Source organism: Hemiscyllium ocellatum, chromosome 17 (genome assembly GCF_020745735.1).
Source record: "Hemiscyllium ocellatum isolate sHemOce1 chromosome 17, sHemOce1.pat.X.cur, whole genome shotgun sequence".
In the NCBI taxonomy this organism is placed as follows: Eukaryota; Metazoa; Chordata; class Chondrichthyes; order Orectolobiformes; family Hemiscylliidae; genus Hemiscyllium; species Hemiscyllium ocellatum.
The window spans coordinates 54,460,061-54,479,768 of record NC_083417.1 but is presented as its reverse complement, the minus strand read 5'-3'; the positions used below and the strand labels follow the sequence as shown (position 1 = coordinate 54,479,768).

At 40.3% G+C, this 19,708-nt stretch overlaps 1 protein-coding gene across 2 annotated transcripts in view; it reads left to right on the top strand.

The window, feature by feature from the left end:
• LOC132823983 (estradiol 17-beta-dehydrogenase 2-like) overlaps positions 1–19,292 on the top strand; it is a 91,330-nt gene extending 72,038 nt beyond the window's left edge. Inside the window, exon 6 of one of the 2 annotated variants that reach the window (XR_009645620.1) lies at positions 19,253–19,292. The gene's annotated coding sequence lies outside the window, so the exon portion shown is untranslated. Of the gene's footprint in view, positions 1–3,624; positions 3,651–19,252 lie in introns of those variants that run through there. The other variant, XR_009645621.1, reaches the window with a different exon arrangement.
• The last annotated feature ends 416 nt before the right edge of the window (positions 19,293–19,708 follow it).

Here is a 19,708-nt window from a genome sequence, read left to right as displayed (position 1 = left end):
ACATCTCCTCCTTGTGAACATCAATCTCATCTAGTCTAGTAGCCTATATCTCTGTATTCTCCTCGGCAACATTTTCTTTTTCCAGTGTGAAAACTGATGAAAAATATTCATTTAGTGCTTCCCCTAACTCCTCCGATTCCATGCACAACTTCCCACTACTATCCTTGACAGGCCCTAATCTTTCTCTAGTCATTCTTTTATTCCTGATATACCTATAGAAAGCCTCAGGGTTTACCCTGAACCTATCCGCCAACAACTTCTCATGTCCCCTCATGGCTCCTCTTAGTTTTCTCTTTAGGTCTTTCCTGGCTAACTTGTAACTCTCAAGCACCCTAACTGAGCCTTCACATCTCATCCTCACATAAGCCTTCTTCCTCCTGATCACAAGAGATTTAACTTCAGTAAACCACAGCTCCCTCACTTGACCACTTCCTCCCTGCCTGACAGGCACATACATATCAATGACATGCAGTAGCTGTTCCTTGAATATGCTCCAATTTCAATTATGCCCATCCCCTGCAGTTTCCTTCCCCATTCTATACATCCTCAATCTTGCCTAAGTGCATCATAATCACCTTTCTCCCTGCACTATTTCTTGCCCTGCAGTATATCTCTCTCGCTTTCCATTGCTAAAGTAAACATAACTGAATTGTGGTCACTGTCACTTACCTCCAAATCTAACACCTGGCTGGGTTCGTTACCCAGTAGCAAATCCAATGTAGCCTTGCCCCTTGTCAGCCTATCTACATAGTGTCAAGAAACTCTCCTGCACACATTGGACAAAAACTGAACCATCTAAAGTACTCAAACTATAGTATTTCCAGTCAATACTTGGAAAGTTAAAGACCCCATAACAACTACCCTGTTACTCTCGCTCCTATCCAGAATCATTTTTGCTATCCTCTCCTCTACATCTCTGGAACTATTTGGTGCCCTATAGGAAACTCCCAACAGGGTGACCTCTCCTTTCCTGTTTCTAAACTCAGCCCAAACTGCCTCAGCAGACGAGTCCTCAAACATTCTTTCTGCCACCGTAATATTGTCCTTGACTAACAATACCACACCTTCCCCTCTTTTACCATCTTCTCTGTTCTTACTAAAACATCTATATCCTGGAACCTGCAACAACCATTCCTGGTCCTGCTCTACTCATGTCATGAAATGGCTGCAACACTATAGTCCCAGGTACCAACTCATGCTGCAAGTTCATCCACCTTATTTCAAATGCTCCTGACAATGAAATAGACACACTTCAAACCACCTTCCTGCTTGCTAGTGAACTCTTGTGATCTTGAAATCTCATTTCTGACCTCCTTACTCTCAACCTCCTTGACATTGGAACTACAATTTAGGTTCCCATCCTGCTGCTGAATTAATTTGAACCATCCCAAAGAGCATTAACAAATTCCCCCAGGATATTGGTTTCCCCCCACCCTGGTTCAGGTGTAGACCATCCTGTTTGTAGAGCTCACACCATACTTAAATTGAGCCCCAATCTTTGTACCTAGCTTCATAAGGATTGTAATGTTGACCTTTTAACTTAATTTTTTTGTTTTTCTAATTTATACCCAAGATTTTGTATCTAAGTATCTTTATACCTAAGATGGCACTGGATATGGCAACCTTGTATCCCTTCTACTTGAGTACATGTGACAATAAGCCTGATTCTAATTCTAATACCTGTAGCCTGGGTCTCTGAATTACTACACCACATCACTGCAAAGACTGATGTTCTCAGGACTTGGTTCAAATCTCATTGCAGTAGCTGATGGAATTTAAACTCGATTAATATATCCGGATTTGTTTCAGTCATGGTACCCATGAAACATTGTCAATTATCAATAAAAACCCATTCGGTTTATTAATAACCTTCAGGGAAAACCATAAAATGTAGGAGCAAACGTAGACCATTTGTCCCATTGATTTGGATTCACTATTTAACAAGATCAAGACTGATCTGATCAACTCTACTTTTCTGCCTTTTCCCCTTGCTGATTGTTTGTTTGAATCCATTACACATGAAAATTTGTCTATCTCACCATTGAATATACTTAATAACCTGATTAGGCCGACACGTGATCTACAACATTGTGCTTGACTCCTAAATGCTGTCTGAAAAGACCTGGCAAACCACCCAGTTCACAGAAAATTGGGGATTGGCAACAAATGCTGGCCTAGCCGGACTATCTTCATTCTGTGAAAGAGTAAAGAAAAACGTCTCTTCCTTAATTGATTTAAAGATTTTATAAATAAATTTCAATCAACAAAGAATGCAACCCAACAGTGCAGAATGAAATAATGGAGGATGTCACTTTGATTCGATTTCGAGGCTTTTTCCATCATCGTTTTTGTGAAGGATGGAAGACAGGGTGCCAGGGACGCAAAAACCTATTTGTTGAATAGAAACAGAAGTTGTAATAAAGCTAGAAGAATCGTTCATATCTTGAAACCACACCTCTCATTACTGCAACTGGTTAGGGACGGTATAAATATCTCTCCCAGGATTTCAAAAATAATGCATCAGCGTGTGCAAGCCCATGATGCAGTACAAGATGAAAATGAAAATGGAAAATAGCAACAGAATCAGCACTGCAGGAAGGAACACTGACATGGTAGGTATTAATTCTAAAACTCTTCCACATATTGTGATGACAGCCACATTCTACAGGTCAAGGAGGTTGTGAATTGTTATGAGCAGGTTTTTCAATGGTTGCCCATATTTACAATGTTGGTATATACTTAGATGATCACTGAATAGGAGCAGTTTATGAATTTTGCTGCCAATCGTACGACAAATCAATGCCTTTCATCAGCTCAGGATGTTCCAAAGTGGTTACAACCAACAGAGCACCTTTGAAGTGCAATCACTATACAGTATTATTACTGGAAATGCAATTTGCATGTAGGTAGCTCCAATAAAACATTGGGGATATAATTTTAACTTTGGGGAGATAACAATATACTCTTATGACCCAATTGGACAAGTGCTTTAATTCTCAAGCCCTAGTACTCCTGGGTTCATCAAAAAAAGTTAAAGATTTATTCAAATTACTCAACACCCCCAATATTCCTGCCTGATGAACTCAGGTTAACAGAAAATACTGATCAGTTTCTTGTACTTAACTAGAAACTATTATTCATTACAAAGAAATAAGTTCTAATCACAGGCAAACAATATCTTGAATTACCAACTTTGAACTTTATTAGCTAAAACTCTAATCCCTTCTTGACCCCCTACACTGCCATACTAACACAACCAAATATATGTGGATATTATAGGTGGAGAAAATAAGACAGGGGAAACCCAGTTCAATAGTCCACACAATTCAATAAGATCTCACTTTTGTGTCTGTTCTCTGATCTCCTTACATTCCAGAACCTTTGCTGATAATGTCGTTGGCATATTATTTTTTACATTTTCCAGCAAAATTAATAATCTTAACAATAATTGGTTGAATCTATAGACTCCATCTGAATAGTCTCTCATTTCAAGTTTAAAATTTTTCAATGATTGACAACAAGTTATATGGTCAGTGTAAATTAATGTTGCTTTGTTATTAAATTGCACATAGACTTCATAATGTTCAACAGCCAATAATAATCCCACAATTTTGTTTTCTACAGTGCAATACTTCCTGTCACATGGACCTGTGAATCACTATCGAAAAATTGATATGTACTTCAACATTGAGGATTCATTTTTTTGTCTCAATAATATTTCCCTAATCAATTTTAATGCCATTGTACATCCTGACTGTACATAAATTCAAAGGGACTAAACCCAGTAGATTCATTTGAGGATTCATCTGATAGCAAATAGTAAGAAATCTAATCCTTTCTCCCTATCCTGTGGCTTTTTGTCACAATAGGACTCACCATAGTTTCAAAGTCTGGTGGTACATCTCCAAAGCTTCCTATATCTGTGGATAGTGGCACTTGACCACAATTGTTTTATACCCAAGCTGCTAATGATTGACTTGAAACATCAAGTTAGCATTGATTATATTCCAACAGGTAGGCCATAACAAGTAAAACACTGAGTTAAGATTTCCACTACTACCTTATGTGTAATGGTCCTTAACAGACAGTTTCTGGAAATCAGGTTTGTCATGTCCATAATGGGATATACTCATATCTTGCTTCTACTTTTGCAAATCGTCCCACACAAACTACCGACACTTTGGTTCTTCAGTAACTGGTGAGAGTATCAAAAGTGCTAGACTAACTACATATTGAGGTTTTCCTACTACCTGACAGGAAGACAGTGCTTTACAGAAGTGCACTATGTCTTTGTGTAGTCTTCTCTATATAAGGCATTTTCCTATATTTCCTGCCATAGGAATTTCATGTGAACAAAATTCATGAATTCTATGAATTTCATAAATTCCTCTTCAGATCATAATGGTCTGCGCCCACACTAAAGGGATGAAGTTTTGGTTTTCAGATTGGTGACCTGTGACCAGTGGGGTTCCACAGGAATCAGTGCTGGGACTGCAATTATTTACAGTAGTAATGACTTGGAGGAAGGAAGTGAATGTACTGTAACCAACCTTTTAGATGACAAAACATAAATGGAAAGACAAGTTGTGAGAGGGTACAAATAGTTTACAGAGTGATATTGATAGATTAATTAAGCAGGCTAATGTTTGCAGGTGGAGTATAATGTGAAAAAATGTAAAGCTGCTCATTTTGGAAGAATATAATTTAAATTAAGTAAATGTAGAAGGCTGCATCACTTAGGGACTTGGAAGTACTTGTACATAAAACGCAGAAAGGTGGTACACAAGTACAGCAGATAATCAGGAAGGTGAATGGAATGTTGGACCTTTATTGAAGGGGATTGGAAGATAAAGGTAGGAAAGATATTGTTTCATTGGAGGCAGTTCAGAGAAGGTTTACTAAATGATCCCTAGTGTAGAGGGCTTGTATTATGAGCAAAGGCTAAACAGGTTAGCACTCTCCACTCGGAAGAATGAGAGGTGATCTCATTGAAACATATAGGATTTTTAAGGGGCCTGACAGGGCAAATGTTGAGAGGATGTTTCCCCTCATAGGGGCATATAGGACCAGAGGGCACAGTCTCAGAATAAAGGTGGCAATTTAAGACTGAGATAAGGAGGAATTTCTTCTCTCGGAAGGTTGTGAGTCTTAGGAACTCCTTGCCATAGAGAGTTATTGGGGGGAGTCCTTCTGTATGTTTAAGGCTGAGATAGATAGATTCTTGATCGAGGTCAAGAGGTGGGGGGAGTGAAAAGTTACAGAGAAAGGATAGAAAAGCAGATATGAGGATTGTCGGAGCAGCCATGAGCCAATTGAACAACAGAGCAGGCCTGATGGTCTGAAGAGCCTTTACCTGTTCCAATTTCTTATTCTTTTTCACTGGTTGAACCACGTTTCTGTAAACCTGGTAAATTGCAATTTACTGTACTTTGTACTTTGTGTTTTGCTGTGATTCATTGAATTCAATGCAGTATGTGGAACAGATTCATGAATAGTTAGAAATATTTGAATTAAGCAGATTTTGAAAATGTGTCATTATGAAATATGAAACATTTAAGCATTTGATCCTTCTTTAACGTATATGTCCACTGTTGCAGACGTCTCTTGTAAGACAATGACCATAGCAAATGCAAGCAAATGCAACATTTATGAGTAATCAATTCAACTGAGAAAAGTAGATGTATTATGGAATTGTTTGTCTCATCGAGGTATGCCATGTTACTGAAAAACTTTGGAATCACTGATATAGAAGAATGATTCATTAAACAATGTGTTTTTTTTACTTGTGATTCATCTGTGTTACAGAGCTTTGATTTTGCCATTTTGAATTCAGTTACTCTTAACATTCTATAATAATGCACCCAAAATCACAATATCAAGGATCTTGGTCATCAACAACATACGTAGGCAACTATTCAAGAAATTTCCTAGTTAATTTAGGTCAATAAAGCATGTAAGCCAAATGGAGAATATGCTTTCAAAGGTATGAAGCTTATGTTTCAGTTGTACAAGGCATGGGTGAGATAACAACATCTGGAGCAATTTGTTCTGTATTGGTCTCCCTATTTAAAGAAGATTGCAAATGCATTGGAAGCAGGTCATTGAAGGTTACTACACTAATAACTGGAATGGTCTTATGAGGAAGAGTTGGACAAGTTGAGATTTTGTTCACTGAAATTTGAAAGAATAAGACACAACTTAATTAAAACATATAAGATCTTGAGTGGTATTGACAGATTGTACATCGAAAGCTTGCTTCTTCTGTCAGGTGAGTGTAGAACCAGGGAACAGTGTTTGACCAGGGAGTTACCCAGTTAAGAAAGAGTTGAGGAGATTTTATCCCCCCCAGAGTCTTTGGAATAGTGTTTCTCAAAATGTGCTGGAAGCAGAGTCTTTGAATAATTTGAAGACAGAGGTAGATAGATTCTTGTTCAGTAATTGGGTGTAAGATTGTTGTTGTAAGCAAGAATGTGCAGTTGTCTAATCAGCCATGATTTTATTGAATGATCGAGCAAGCTTGAGAAGGCTGAATGGTCTACTCCTCCTCGAGTGCCTATTTAGTTGACTCTGCTGTTTAGCTTCTGCTTCCAAGTCCAAGATGTCTAATTCATTTCAGTTCACTTCTTTCTGTAAATTGAATGGGCTCAAGACAGGTGGCACGGTGGCACAGTGGTAAGTACTGCTGCCTCACAGCACCAGAGACCTGGGTTCAATTCCCACCTCAGGCGATTGACTGTGTGGAGTTTGCACGTTCTCCCCGTGTCTGCGTGGGTTTCCTCTGGGTGCTCCGGTTTTCTCCCACAGTCTAAAAATGTGCAGGGTGGCTGAATTGGCCATGCTAAATTGCCCGTAGTGTTAGGTGAAGGGGTAAATGTAGGGGAATGGGTCTGGGTGGGTTGCGCTTTGGTGGGTTGGTGTGGACTTGTTAGGCCGAAGGGCCTGTTTCCACACTGTAAGTAATCTGATCAAATCTAAGACAGTGATAGGAAAGCTAAAATGATATTTTGCCAAAGCCTCCTTATTCCACGTGTTTTGTTCACAACAAATATTATGGGAAAATAATACATCATCCAGTGAAACGTAAGTGGCAAAGTATTCTGAAGCTTTCCTTTACAGTTTGTGAGATTGAGATTGAAAAGGTTGATGAAGATACCCAAAGAAGAAAAAGGCTTAATTTCCTGATACGTCCACACTTAGAAATATTGTGTTACCGAACACCTGGGTACACAATAAATTTTTACCATGCATTGATTAGTTGCCACCACCTCCAAGTCTCCATGGGCTGTGATTGATGCCATTACTGGAAGCTGAGATACTCAGTGTTCAAGAGGACCCACTTCCTATAGCTCAGTTCCTTTATGAGAATTCTCTTGCAATTTTCTAATTAAAGAGCTGTACTTTGACTTTCTGCATACCTTAAAACATTGGACAGAGCTTTCCTCAACTAGAAGTGCCAATACTACTAGATGTTTGGTACATAGGCTTCTTATGTGCTTCATCAACATTAATTCCAGCAAATTTTGATATGGTTGGACATTGAGGCCTCCCAGGCAAAGTGTCTTCTTATTAACCTGTTGCTCTGGACAAAATGAGGACAGTTGCCGACAATTGCTGTAATCCAATAGTTATTAATACTGTCAAGATATGGTGGGCAATGAGACAGATGGAGATTAATGTGTTTAAAACATCTTTCCATACTCCCATAGATGGTATGCTAGGTTTCCGGCCAGGGACAATGGATCCCAGGTTTAAATCCTGGGCAGATAGGGAAGTCTCTTGTTTGGGTAACCTGTTTGAAGATGAAACATTGATGTCATTTGATCAAATAACTCATAAGTATGGAGTATTGAGTAGGGAGCTCTTCCATTTTTTCAGATCAGAGATTTTATCTGAAAAAAGACTACATTTCTGACTGAGTGTTATAGATCTGATGCGGAAAAGAGGATGTTTCAGGCTGAGCTCTCTTTCAATGAGTACTCTCTATTCTTTGTTGGGGGAAGGTTCCTCGGGTCACATTGAGCGATTACAGGAGGTCTGGGAAAGACACTTAGGGGTGGAGATCACTCTGGAAACTTGGGAGTACTTTTGTGAGAATGCAAGGAAGATTTCATTATGTAATAGGACCCAGGCCACGCAGTTAAAGATTTTTCATAGAACTCATTTGGTCCCAGATCATCTTGCAAAATTTAAGTAGGGTGCGTCTTAAATGTGCCCCAAGTGTAAAATAAATATGGGTCCCCTCACTCATTGTTTGTGGTCCTGTCATTGGCTCCATAAGTTTCTCCTCTTGGGGGCATCTAGGACCAGAGGGCACAGTCTCAGAATATGTTTAGTATGTCAATTTTTTTTGATGAATTATGTGATATTTACTAAAGTTTGTGGGTTGACCTGTAAATGGTGCTTCAATGTGTATGTTCTACATTAAAAGAATTAAAAATAAATTTAAGTAGTTGCAATAAAAGTGTGTTGAATTTGGACCACAGATACTCACTTCAGTTTATTAATTGTTACCTCCCTTGATAGTATATTCTCCTGGCTTAGCAGAGAACTGAATGTTCTTTGGCTTTCTTAGCTTGGCTTCATGACAAGCCCTGAATCCTTGATCTGCTGTTTGTGATTTCAGGACAGTGCCAAAGTATTTTTAAATGTTTATCTGTTGCACATGACTGATTGTCTGTGGTAAAGAGCTTTGCTGTTAAACTCTTGTATTTGCTGTTAGTGGGCTGGCAGTGTTGAACAAAGAGCATTTGTCTTAGCATTGACAGAGACCATAGTGGGTCTCATTAGCTTGGGATTGATTTTCACCCTTCAACCTGCAGTTAGTGCCATGTGAAAATCAGTCAGAGTAATTTTTAATTTGGTGTATATCTTGCAAGTAATCTAGCAGAGACTGCTGGCTAACTGATGTTGCGTTCCTTGTTTAGTATATGTGGCTCCATTTTACACACTTACTCAAACTCCATGCTAAAAAGTGGCTAACACTTACAGCTTAGAGTTTGCATACCATACCTATTATGCAATTAATGTCTGAAGGTTACGGATACACGTCTAGTACTTTGACTTTCTATGAAGGGACACTATATGCTTCAATTTTACTGACTTCACATTAAGGAAATAGTAGAAGCTGACAGTTGGAGCACTTCGTTACTGCCAGAACCTGTAGGTCAGGCTTTGATAATCATCTGGAAAAACATTGTAGTAAATAAATTTTATCAGTAGTTGTGCTAGTAGTTCCAATCCACTGTGCTGTTGGCAAACTGTTGGCCTGTATAGCACAGTACCATCAAGGGAAGATTCCTGGTCCTTTGTTGGTCCTTTCCTACGAGAAAAAGGGTCAAACCACTGAGTTATCACCATCTACCATTTTTTAATGTCAGTCCTAAAATTTATTTATAGAGTAGCATAGCAGAGGTTCACTCAGCAACAGCTTCAGTAACTCAGGAAATGGTGTCAACATGAGAGATAACACAAAGAGAGTGCTTAATTTGTAAGATAATGTTACAAATAAACGGAACGTTTCCTTCCAGACTGAAGCATGTGCAAATAAAAATTAAAAATTGCAGATTAAGTGCCAGATACAGATTAAGTTGAGATGGTTGGACAGTGCTGTTATCAACTTTAATTTTATGAGCATCACAGTGTATAGAGTCAAATGCAAATCTTGAAAATTGCCATTGGGTATCCAATAATTGATAAACTTGGCCAAGAAGCAGCTCTGGGATATTTACAATACGTGTATGAGAATACTCATTCATAAATATTTCTGTGTTGGGTCACATGAATCATGTGCAAAAGCTCCCTCCTTACAAGACTTGGATGGTACTTACAGGAACACAAACATTAATGTTAAGAATCCAAATACATTTATAGATTGAAAACTAATGGAAAATTGCAATTGCTCGAAAACATCTTGGAACTATGTTAGGTATTTTGAATACAGACCAGGCTCCAGTTCAGGTTTTAGAAATTTAATTATGCCATTTATAGAAAAATATCATTGCACAACTCTTTCAGTTGCAACAGGTTTTCTTAAAATATAGAAATACTAACATTATACTCTGCAAAGAGAAGGGCAATGTTAGTGCCCAGTTATCCTGGTGGATGGATCCTTTCTCAGTAACCTTATTCAATGGCTCCTATAGGTTTCCAACTGCCTCTCAAGACTGAAACTTTATTCTAATAACCAGTTCTCTTTTCTAACTGCATCCTTTTCGATAAGGAAAGATTCCCCATGGAGTGGGTTGATGCCACAAGTGCAACTACTAGTACAGTTTATTTACTGGAAGTGTTTTTCCAGATGGTTATTGGAGCCTGAACTTCATGTTCTGGCAGTAACAAAGTGCTCAAAATTTCCTTATCATGAAGCCAATACAATTAAATCATACACCATATCCCTTCACAGAGCATCAATTTACTAGAAAGGTGTTTATAACCCTCAGGTATCTGTTGCTTTATAGCTACAGTGACTGAGGTCTAAGTTGTGAGCACCAGCCATTATTTACATGGAATTTGAGTAAGTGTGTAAAATGAAGCCAAGTATAAATCTAATTTGTTTTGGAAGGCTACATGGTCTCCAAATATTATTCTGTACTTGAGAATTCCCAGTGGTGTCTAGTCAACTTCAGCTCTAGTTCTGTTGTTTATGTCCTTTGCTTCTGATTTCCATTCCTCCATTGCCTTACCATGGTTCATCTCTGGCTCTTCACCTGACTTTGTCTACTTCTCAATCCCAGTTCTGGGGATAGACCGTTCCCTCTGTCTGCTATAAAGCCTGTCAGTCTGATAGGTACCTTCATTACACTTCCTCCCATACCCTTCAAGTATTCTTAAACATTTTCTAATGCACCTGTCCTGACGACTTTCCACACTATTTCTTTCACGGTGTTGTTCCTTTTACTCAACAGAGGATTCCCATCGTATAGTTTATGAGGCTACTTTCTGCCTGGACATCTTCCTCCTCATCTCTTCCCATAATTTTAGGCCTCAAATACCTTGCTGAAGTAAAATAATTATTTACTTTATGCTGTATTGGTACTGCCTCCTGTACTTTGGAAAGAACCAATGTAGAAGGCAACTGCTACATGGAGCACCTCTGCTCAGTTTGCAGTGTAGCCTGGACTTGGGTTTGCTTGCTATTTTAAATTCTCTGTCCCATTAGAAGACTGACCTGTGTGTTCACATTCTCTTACACTGGTCCAATGCACCTTAATGGAAAGCAACAGAATATCATCTTCAGATTAAGCTGTTGACAACGTTTCAAACACAATATTTGAGCTAATCAGTTTCAGGTCATAATTCCTGCTGCCATTTTTCCACACTGCATGTGCTAATGTGCATTCTCCTGTTGCTACTCACACCTTTTCCAGACTGAGTGTAGGCTGGTGGAATTCCACAGCTGCTGGGACCATGAGCTGAAATTTTGAGGTTGCAAACTCCACGGCAGCAATGGTTGCCATAGAGCTCTGACTGAGTGTTAACAGTTACAAGACCACTTTAAATCCTTGCATTTTTAAAAAGTGAGTATGGTCTAACTAGCTGCTCTCGGAAGCCTGACTCCTTTTCAGAAACAACCAGTGAGAAGGGTAAGTACTTTCTAAAATCCAGCAATGTAGACAGCTTCCTGCACCCAGACAGATCTCTGGGGTCACAGTCATCAAGTATCAATAAGGAGTCAAGAATAGGGAAAAACAAAATTGGGAAGCATTGCTCTAGACACTTTATTTCTTTCCTTATTCCATGATTAACATCTTTGCCTTTATCCTTAACCCTTTTGTCACTGATCCTTCCTTCCTTCCTTCCTTCCACCCAATCATGGACCTTCTCTTTATTCCTTCCTTCATTGCATCCCACCCCTTTATCCTTAGCTTTCTATTTACTTATAAATTGTTATGCTGACTGAAGAAGAATTTAAGATGTATAAGGAATAGGCCATACTCAGCCTGCCATTCACTAAGAACATACCCGAACTTCTACATAAGGTTCACTTTCCCAGCCTATTCTCATTTCCTTTAGTCCTCAAAAATCTTATCGATCTTAATCTTGAATCAACTCTTCAACTGTACACCTACTGCTCTCTGGAGCAGGGAAGTCTAAAGATTCACAACCCTCTGAATGAAGAACTTTATCCTCAACTCAGGCACATGAGGCTGGCCCATTATCTTGGATTGTAACCCAAGCTCCATACTTTTGAGTTTGGGGAAACAGTCTACTTTGTGAAGCCCTCAACAAATTTTAGATATTTCAATAAGATCACTTCTCATTTTTCAAGATTCTAAAGGATATGCCCATTCTACTTAACCTCTTATCAAAAGCTAACCTTCTCACCCTAGGGATCAACGTAATGAACTATTGTTACACCTCCACTGATTCCCTGCAGTGTGGAAGCAGACCATTTGGCCCACCGAGTATATACTGATGCTTTGAAGAGCATCACAACCAGACCCATCCCTGTAACACTGGATAACCACACCTAACCTACACATCCCTGGGCACTACAAGGCAATTTCCCATGACCAATTCACCTAACCTGCACATTTTTGGACTGTTTGAAGGAAATCAGAGCACCCCTAGGAAAACCACACAAACGCAGGAAGAATGTGCAAACACTACATACTCAGTGACCCAAGGCTGGAACTGAACCCAGTGCCCTGGTGCTGTGAGGCAGCTGTGCTGACCACTGACCCACTATGCTGTACCTCATCTAAATCCAAGTATATCCTTCTTTGAGTAAACAGACCAAAACTCTATAATGGCATCTCAGCACCTTTTCAAAGCTCATACAATCACAATAAGACTTCCCTACTGTTACACACCAACCTTTTGAAACAAATGCCAAGGTACCATTTGCCTTTCTAATTGCTTGCTGTACTGTATGATAATTTGCTGTGATTCATGACAGAAATATCCAAATTCTTCCAAACACCAACAGAAATGTGATAACTTAATTTTTCTCTCCACCTGACCTGCCAAGAATGTTCTGTTCTATGCCCAGCACATATAGTCATACTCTTTAAAACCAGGCAGCACTTATAACTAAACATCACGTAATAATTTCTGTTTCCACAATACTGGCTAAAGTAGATTCCTATTCCGATGTTTCCAGTTTCGAATGGTGGAACCCTCTTGGTGCCTCCTTTCCTTTTTGCTCTTGTATGTAAACATGACAGCATGTCTCTCCACAGAACATCTACCTTTGAACAATAAGATTAAAATGTTGAACATTCTTTTTGAGTTGTTCCCTAGGCCTGTTAGTCCATTGCCCAGACTTAGCCATATTGAGTCATCTGACAGATAGCCCTCGGTAATCACATTTACCAATTAAAGGAAAAAGGAGCAATATTTTCTGGATGGAAACATATGAACTTTTGGCACAGGGTAAGAGGGCAATCAGATGTACAATAGGATTGGTTCTGATCACTTGTTCAAGCCACTACTTGCTCAAGCCTAGAATTATATGCTCAGGGTTTTCTCTACATTTTTAAATCCTTCGAGTCCAGCAGATATTCAGTTGGTATTCAGAGTGCATTGTTTCAAGAATCACCGGAAGACTGCTTTCTAATAATGGCTCAACTTGATTTGTCAGTCTGCTTGCAGTAGCTCAGCACAGCATCGAACTGTGCTCAGACCCAATTTCCCTGGCTGCTTCTTGTCAACGTTGTTCCATGATCTCAGCGTGTCTTTTCTTTCTCCAGGATTTTCTGTTGGCAGAATGATTTGTAAAGACACATTTAGATGTGTTTTTGGGAGCTGTCATCTGCTCCAGTTCCTATTTATGCAGGATGATTTCTCTGTGATTAATGAGAAATCAAGCATCATCATGAACAACAGTGTGCAGAACAGTAATAGGCTTCGGGACGGCACAGGAAGGATAGTGAACTGGGCAGAAGCACGGCAAAGATGAATGAGGCACATTGGGCAGACTGGTATGGGAAAGGTAGTACAGTATAAATGGTATAACTTTGAAAAGTTTGGATGAGTCAAACTTTGTCAAGAATGCACCCGTGGAATATTTTAACATTAGATTAGATTAGATTACTTACAGTGTGGAAACAGGCCCTTCGGCCCAACAAGTCCACACCGACCCGCCGAAGCGCAACCCACCCATACCTCTACATACACCCCTTACCTAACACTACGGGCAATTTAGCATGGCCAATTCACCTGACCCGCACATCTTTGGACTGTGGGAGGAAACCGGAGCACCCGGAGGAAACCCACGCAGACACGGGGAGAACGTGCAAACTCCACACAGTCAGTCGCCTGAGTCGGGAATTGAACCCGGGTCTCAGGCGCTGTGAGGCAGCAGTGCTAACCACTGTGCCACCGTGCCGCCCGCTTGGAGAGTTTGGCCTCGGGTCTCTCTCACTGCTACCACTCACTGGTTGATAATCAGACTGTTTGGATGTGTTATGAATGCATCTTCCATGGCCATCAAGTCTTGAAGTGGGACTTCTGGCTCAAGGGCATGAATATTACACTGCACCATGAGACGTCACTTACCAATGCAGAGAAAGGCTGACAAGTTTGACAGACCAAGTTCCTGCTGCAATGGACAGCCTGCCTGAAAACTTATGGATCACAGCTAGAAAAGTGAAGGAGTCTGCCCTTTAGCCTGACCCACAGATCGGCTCAAAGCCTGAAACCAATCCTCTTCTCTTCAGTACAAAACGGCTGGCCATTCACATCCAGTGAGCTGTGGAGACCACATTGTAGCAGCATCTCTTAGCTGAGGTTTCACTGCAGTCTTCTGCAGAACGCCCAACAGCATTTATAGAATGACAAAATGCTGCAATGGCAGTGCAGCATCTGCCATGGTGATTCTGGGCTCCTCCATTGAAAGAGGATTGCAGCCTTCCTCAGCTGCTGAAACAAAATGTCCTCCAATACACCAGTGGCAGACTGAGTAGATACCCCCAGATGGTAGTATGGGAATCATAGAACCTACTGGCCTCACTCAGGATGTCAGCTTTACTCCTCCTTCCCCCTCCTTTTCTGGTCAGCACTTGTCAATAAAGCTGGCCAAACTGCTGAGGCCTATGGTGAGCTGTTGCAGTCTGGGCTGGACCATTCCAGTTCCTAGCCTGTTACAGCCATGTATGTGTCTGAACTACCTTCTTCAGGCCTTTAGTAGCTGTCCATCTCATCTGCTGCTATTGTCACTCGGGACGCACATTGTAAAAGCAGCAGTGTAGCTAACAGCAGGATGGCAAAGGACAATATCAGATTGGTTACTGGCTATTCATGACACTTTAAATTTAATCCAGTGACTATAACTGAACTGAATATTAGGCTTAGTTTATAATGACCTGCAATCTGCTACTTACTGTATCTAACCATTGACCGAGACAAACTTCAACACACAAATATTTCATTTGTATCTTAATTATTTAAGATATCATCAGGAAATGAAACCAAGTAGCCTCCTCAGCCACCCTTAGGGCTGGAAATCTACAAAGAAGGAGGGACTCTATTATAGAAACAAAGAATATAGGAGCAGTAGTAAGCCATTTAGTCCTTCACTGCTCCACTGTTCAATATCATCACACTTTCTCTCAATACTCTTTGATCCCTTCAACCTTAAGAACTGTATCAAACTTGTTTTGACCTCAACCACTTTCTGTAGCAGAGAATTCCACAGGCTCACCACTTTCTGGGTGAAGACATTTCTCCTCATCTCAGTCCTAAGTGACTTACCCCACATCCTTAGACTGTGACCTCTGGTTCTGGACCGCTAGTGGGAACATCCATCCTACATTTATCCAATCTAAGCCCTTCAGAATGTTACAGGTTTCTATGAGATTCCCCCTAATGTTCTAAATGTATTACTGCAGGAATCTTCCATCTGTGTCTCCAGCACAAAATAGACGCACATGGCCAAGAACTGACTTGTTGGAAAATTTGCCAGCTCCTCACTGATTTCCCAAGTGAACCCATTTTCCCTGCTCAGTTTACTGCCAGAATTAATTGTTCTTGCAGAGAATGTGCAAGAGCTAAAATTAAATGCTCAATCTTGTATAAATGGAATGACCTCATGTGCAGTAATTGGGCAGTAATGTCAGTTCCCATGTGTAAAGAATTGAAATATTGTTTTCCTCAAAAGTGACCAATAGATATTTTTAATCAACATGTTCGAACATGGTATGACATCTCTGGTGCAAGTAGAATTTGATCCCAGATGTCCTTGCTCAGTGGTGGGGGCACTACTGCCACAAAACAAGAGCCCCTCAAAGATGAGGTAAGCTGGGTTCCAGAAAACAAAATTAGGAATTAAATTGAACACTTCTTTCTCTGCAGAATCATTTTTGCAGGAGATATGTGCTGGCAATACCTACTGTATAGAGTCACCTGGAATGACTAAACAGAATCGCCTTTGTGGGCTTGGAGCCACCTGAGAAGCAGTAAAGTCAGTTGCTGCCATTTGGCCTGTAGCCAACCTCGTCCTGGGTTGTTATATACAGAATCATTGAGCGTAAGACTGAAGTTATGTTGGGCATTTAGGAAATACTGTTTCAGCTCCAACTAGAATATTGTGTCCAATTCTGCTTGTCCATTTTGAGAAGGAGCTGTAGACTTTGGAGATGGTGCAGAAAAGATATACAAGAATGGTTTGAGTGAGAAAGGACTGGAGTTATGTGGATAGATTGGAGAAGCTGAGGCTGATTGCATAACAAAGTTTTTTTTAAATGCAGTGAGTTGTTAGGATCAGAAATGCACTGCCTGAGAATGTGATGGAGTTATATTCAGTCATGACTTTCAAAAGGGGAATGGTAAGTCATTCAAGAAGAAAGCAATTGCAGGGCTGTGACAGAAGGATATCAGCGTGGTCCCTGTTCAAGGAGGCAATAGGTTTGCATTTGCAGAACTGTTATTACCTGACTAAGGAGGATTGGGCTTGGCAAAATGCAAAATGTTCACAGAAAACAAGTTAATGTAATTAAATTGATAAATCTCAAAACATCATTGTTGCTAAAGTTAAATACTTCGCTTACAGTGAATCTCAAAATGCTGGAAATACTTGGCAAGTCTGGCAATATCCTTGGAGATGGCACAGATGTCCTGATGCCCAGATTAAATGTTGTTCCAAATTCACATCCTATTGGGTGCTGCAACCTGGCACCAATTTTGAACCTCTGCAAGTTGTCCTTATGACTTGGAAATATAGCACCATTCCTTCAGTATTGCTGGGTCAACATCCTGTAATTCTATCCCTAATGGCATTGTTAATCAACCCACTGCAAGTGGATTTCAGCAGTTCAAGAAGGCAGCTCACCAACAGCTTCTCTGGCCAGCTGACAATGCCCACGTTCCAAGGATGAATGTTTTTTTTTAAAGTAGGCATTATTATAGAGACATTGGTTGGACTTATTTATTTAAACAAATGTTGTGGGATCTGGCTCTGTTTGGTCACACCTGACCAAAGAAACGTGTTCAATTTCACACACCAATCAGCTCATCAGGAGTTGACAGGTGAGGCTAGGCAAATTTCTCGGCGAACAACAGATCTTGACACTGGTGATCCAGGGCATCAGAAGCTGCTGGTCAACCATAGGGCAGCAATTACTGGTTCCCAAAGTCTGCTGGTCCAGGTCTATTCCTTGAGGGATCCACCAGTGAGACAGTAAGTATTTTTTGTACCTATCTTATGTGGTGAGGATCACGGAGAGGGGATGTTCAGAGGCAAGGGCAGAGGGGTGACTTTGAGAGGATATCGTTTACCCCTCGTTCATGGATTCAGCTGCCTACAGATCAGGCCAATTGGCACACCCCTCCCCTCCAACCTGCCGAGGAGATCACCATGGTTTCCCAGTTGGACCTTTCCTGTCCACTGGAGAGGCAGGAGATTGAGAAGGTGGCATCTTGAGCCCCTTAAGTGATCATTAATTGACCACTTAATGGCCTTAGTTGAGGGGGGTCAGGAAAGTCAGCCATTGGTTTTCTCACCCAGAACCTAATTGGTGAGGTCTCTCCAGAGCCCACTCACCCAATTATTTCCCCATTTCACCAACTATCTGACTGCCCATCTTCTGCCCTATCAGGAGACTGAGATGATAATGATTTGCCTCCTTTGAGGTAGAGAGCTGTTCTCCCCACTTAAGTCCCTTTGACATCGCCGTATTAGGTGGAGCATAATGCACTCCTTAGCATTAACCCATTAGGAAACATGAGTGCCAGACTACCACTATGGAAGGTAAACCCTCCAAGCATTTGCCATGCTTCCAAGGTCATGAAGAGGGGTGGCAGGTTAAAGGGGCTGAGCTACAGATTTCCAATTAGTTCTTTAATTGGCTTTGTGTGCTAGCTACCCTTACTGGGCAGATAATAATTACCTGTTCAATCCATCCTTCAGCAAAATGGCTAGGAGGTGGGAAATTCAGTCAGTGCCTGTTTCTGTTCCCACCCCATATCTGGCCCGAAGGTCCTGGCAATCTTTTAAGTTGATAATCTCTCATTGGAGCTGGAAGACGTTAGATGCTTTTGAGGAAGTATAAAGCCAGAAATAAAAGAGGGACGGAGGTGGGGTCAAGAAGCAGGAGCATGAGATTTACATATTATTCAAATTTAACATGCTCTCTCCCAAACATTCCTGTCTCCCACTTTATGCTCTGCTAGTAACTTGTTGCATTGATGAAATGGTAACCACTCTGAGAACTTACTTCATGGGGGTTGATTCATATGCTTGAAAAATATTATTCTAAAACTGCCAGTTATTTCTTTCAATTGTCTTTACAAAGTAATCTTCAATTTATATACCAGACATGGGCTCAATACTGCCTAAAGAATGTATCATGGTCTATCGTACATACTGCACAACATCCCAGTGCTATTTATTGTCCCACTCAATTTTAAAATGTATTTGGCAAATCAAAGTTTATCCAGGAATGGTATCGATTGGGCTTTTTCCAATATCTTCAACTGAAATACAAAAGGAAAAACCAAGTGAAATAAAACAGCCCCATTATGTATATAGTGAGTTTAAAAGTAAATCAAAGGGTAAGTGTTCCACCCTAATTGAATTCAATGATGAACATTCGAAATGTCTGTTTCGTTCTCTTTGAAACCACAATGCCATACCATCAGATCATTATATTCAAGCTCAAATTACAATTATTTACAGGTAAGGTATTTAAGCAGAAACTCTTGAGTAATATATGTATTATTTTAAATGAGACTCCAAAATCCTTGTTGTTCTTTTTAATATCATCTCTGAGTAACTTTATGAATCATTTCTAATGTAATTATCAATCTCTCTCAGCTGCAGGACTGCTCCTCAGTCTTATGTTTATCTTTCCTTGGCAATGTATCACCGTTCCTTCACTGTCGCTGAGTCAAAACCCTGGAACTCCCCTCGTAATGGCATTGAGGGACTCTCTACAGAACATGGACTGCAGCAGTTCAAGGTGACAGCTCAACACCACTTTCTCAAGGGTAAATAGGAATTGGCAATAAATGCTGGCTCAGCCAGTGACACGCATGTCCCACAAGTGAACAAAAAAATGTTAAATTTACTGGTTTGATAAAACAAGTACTTTTTACTGATCTGTCAGTTGAGACATTAGTTATTTTTAACTCATGAACAGGTGTCAGTCTCTGGAGTAAATAGTAACACCTCAGTAGCAGCCAGTGAGGAGTTGAGGTCAATCTCAAGAGTCTCTGAAACTACAGCAAATTGAGTCTCTAGTGTGCAACAGAAGTATTTATCCTGTGAAAT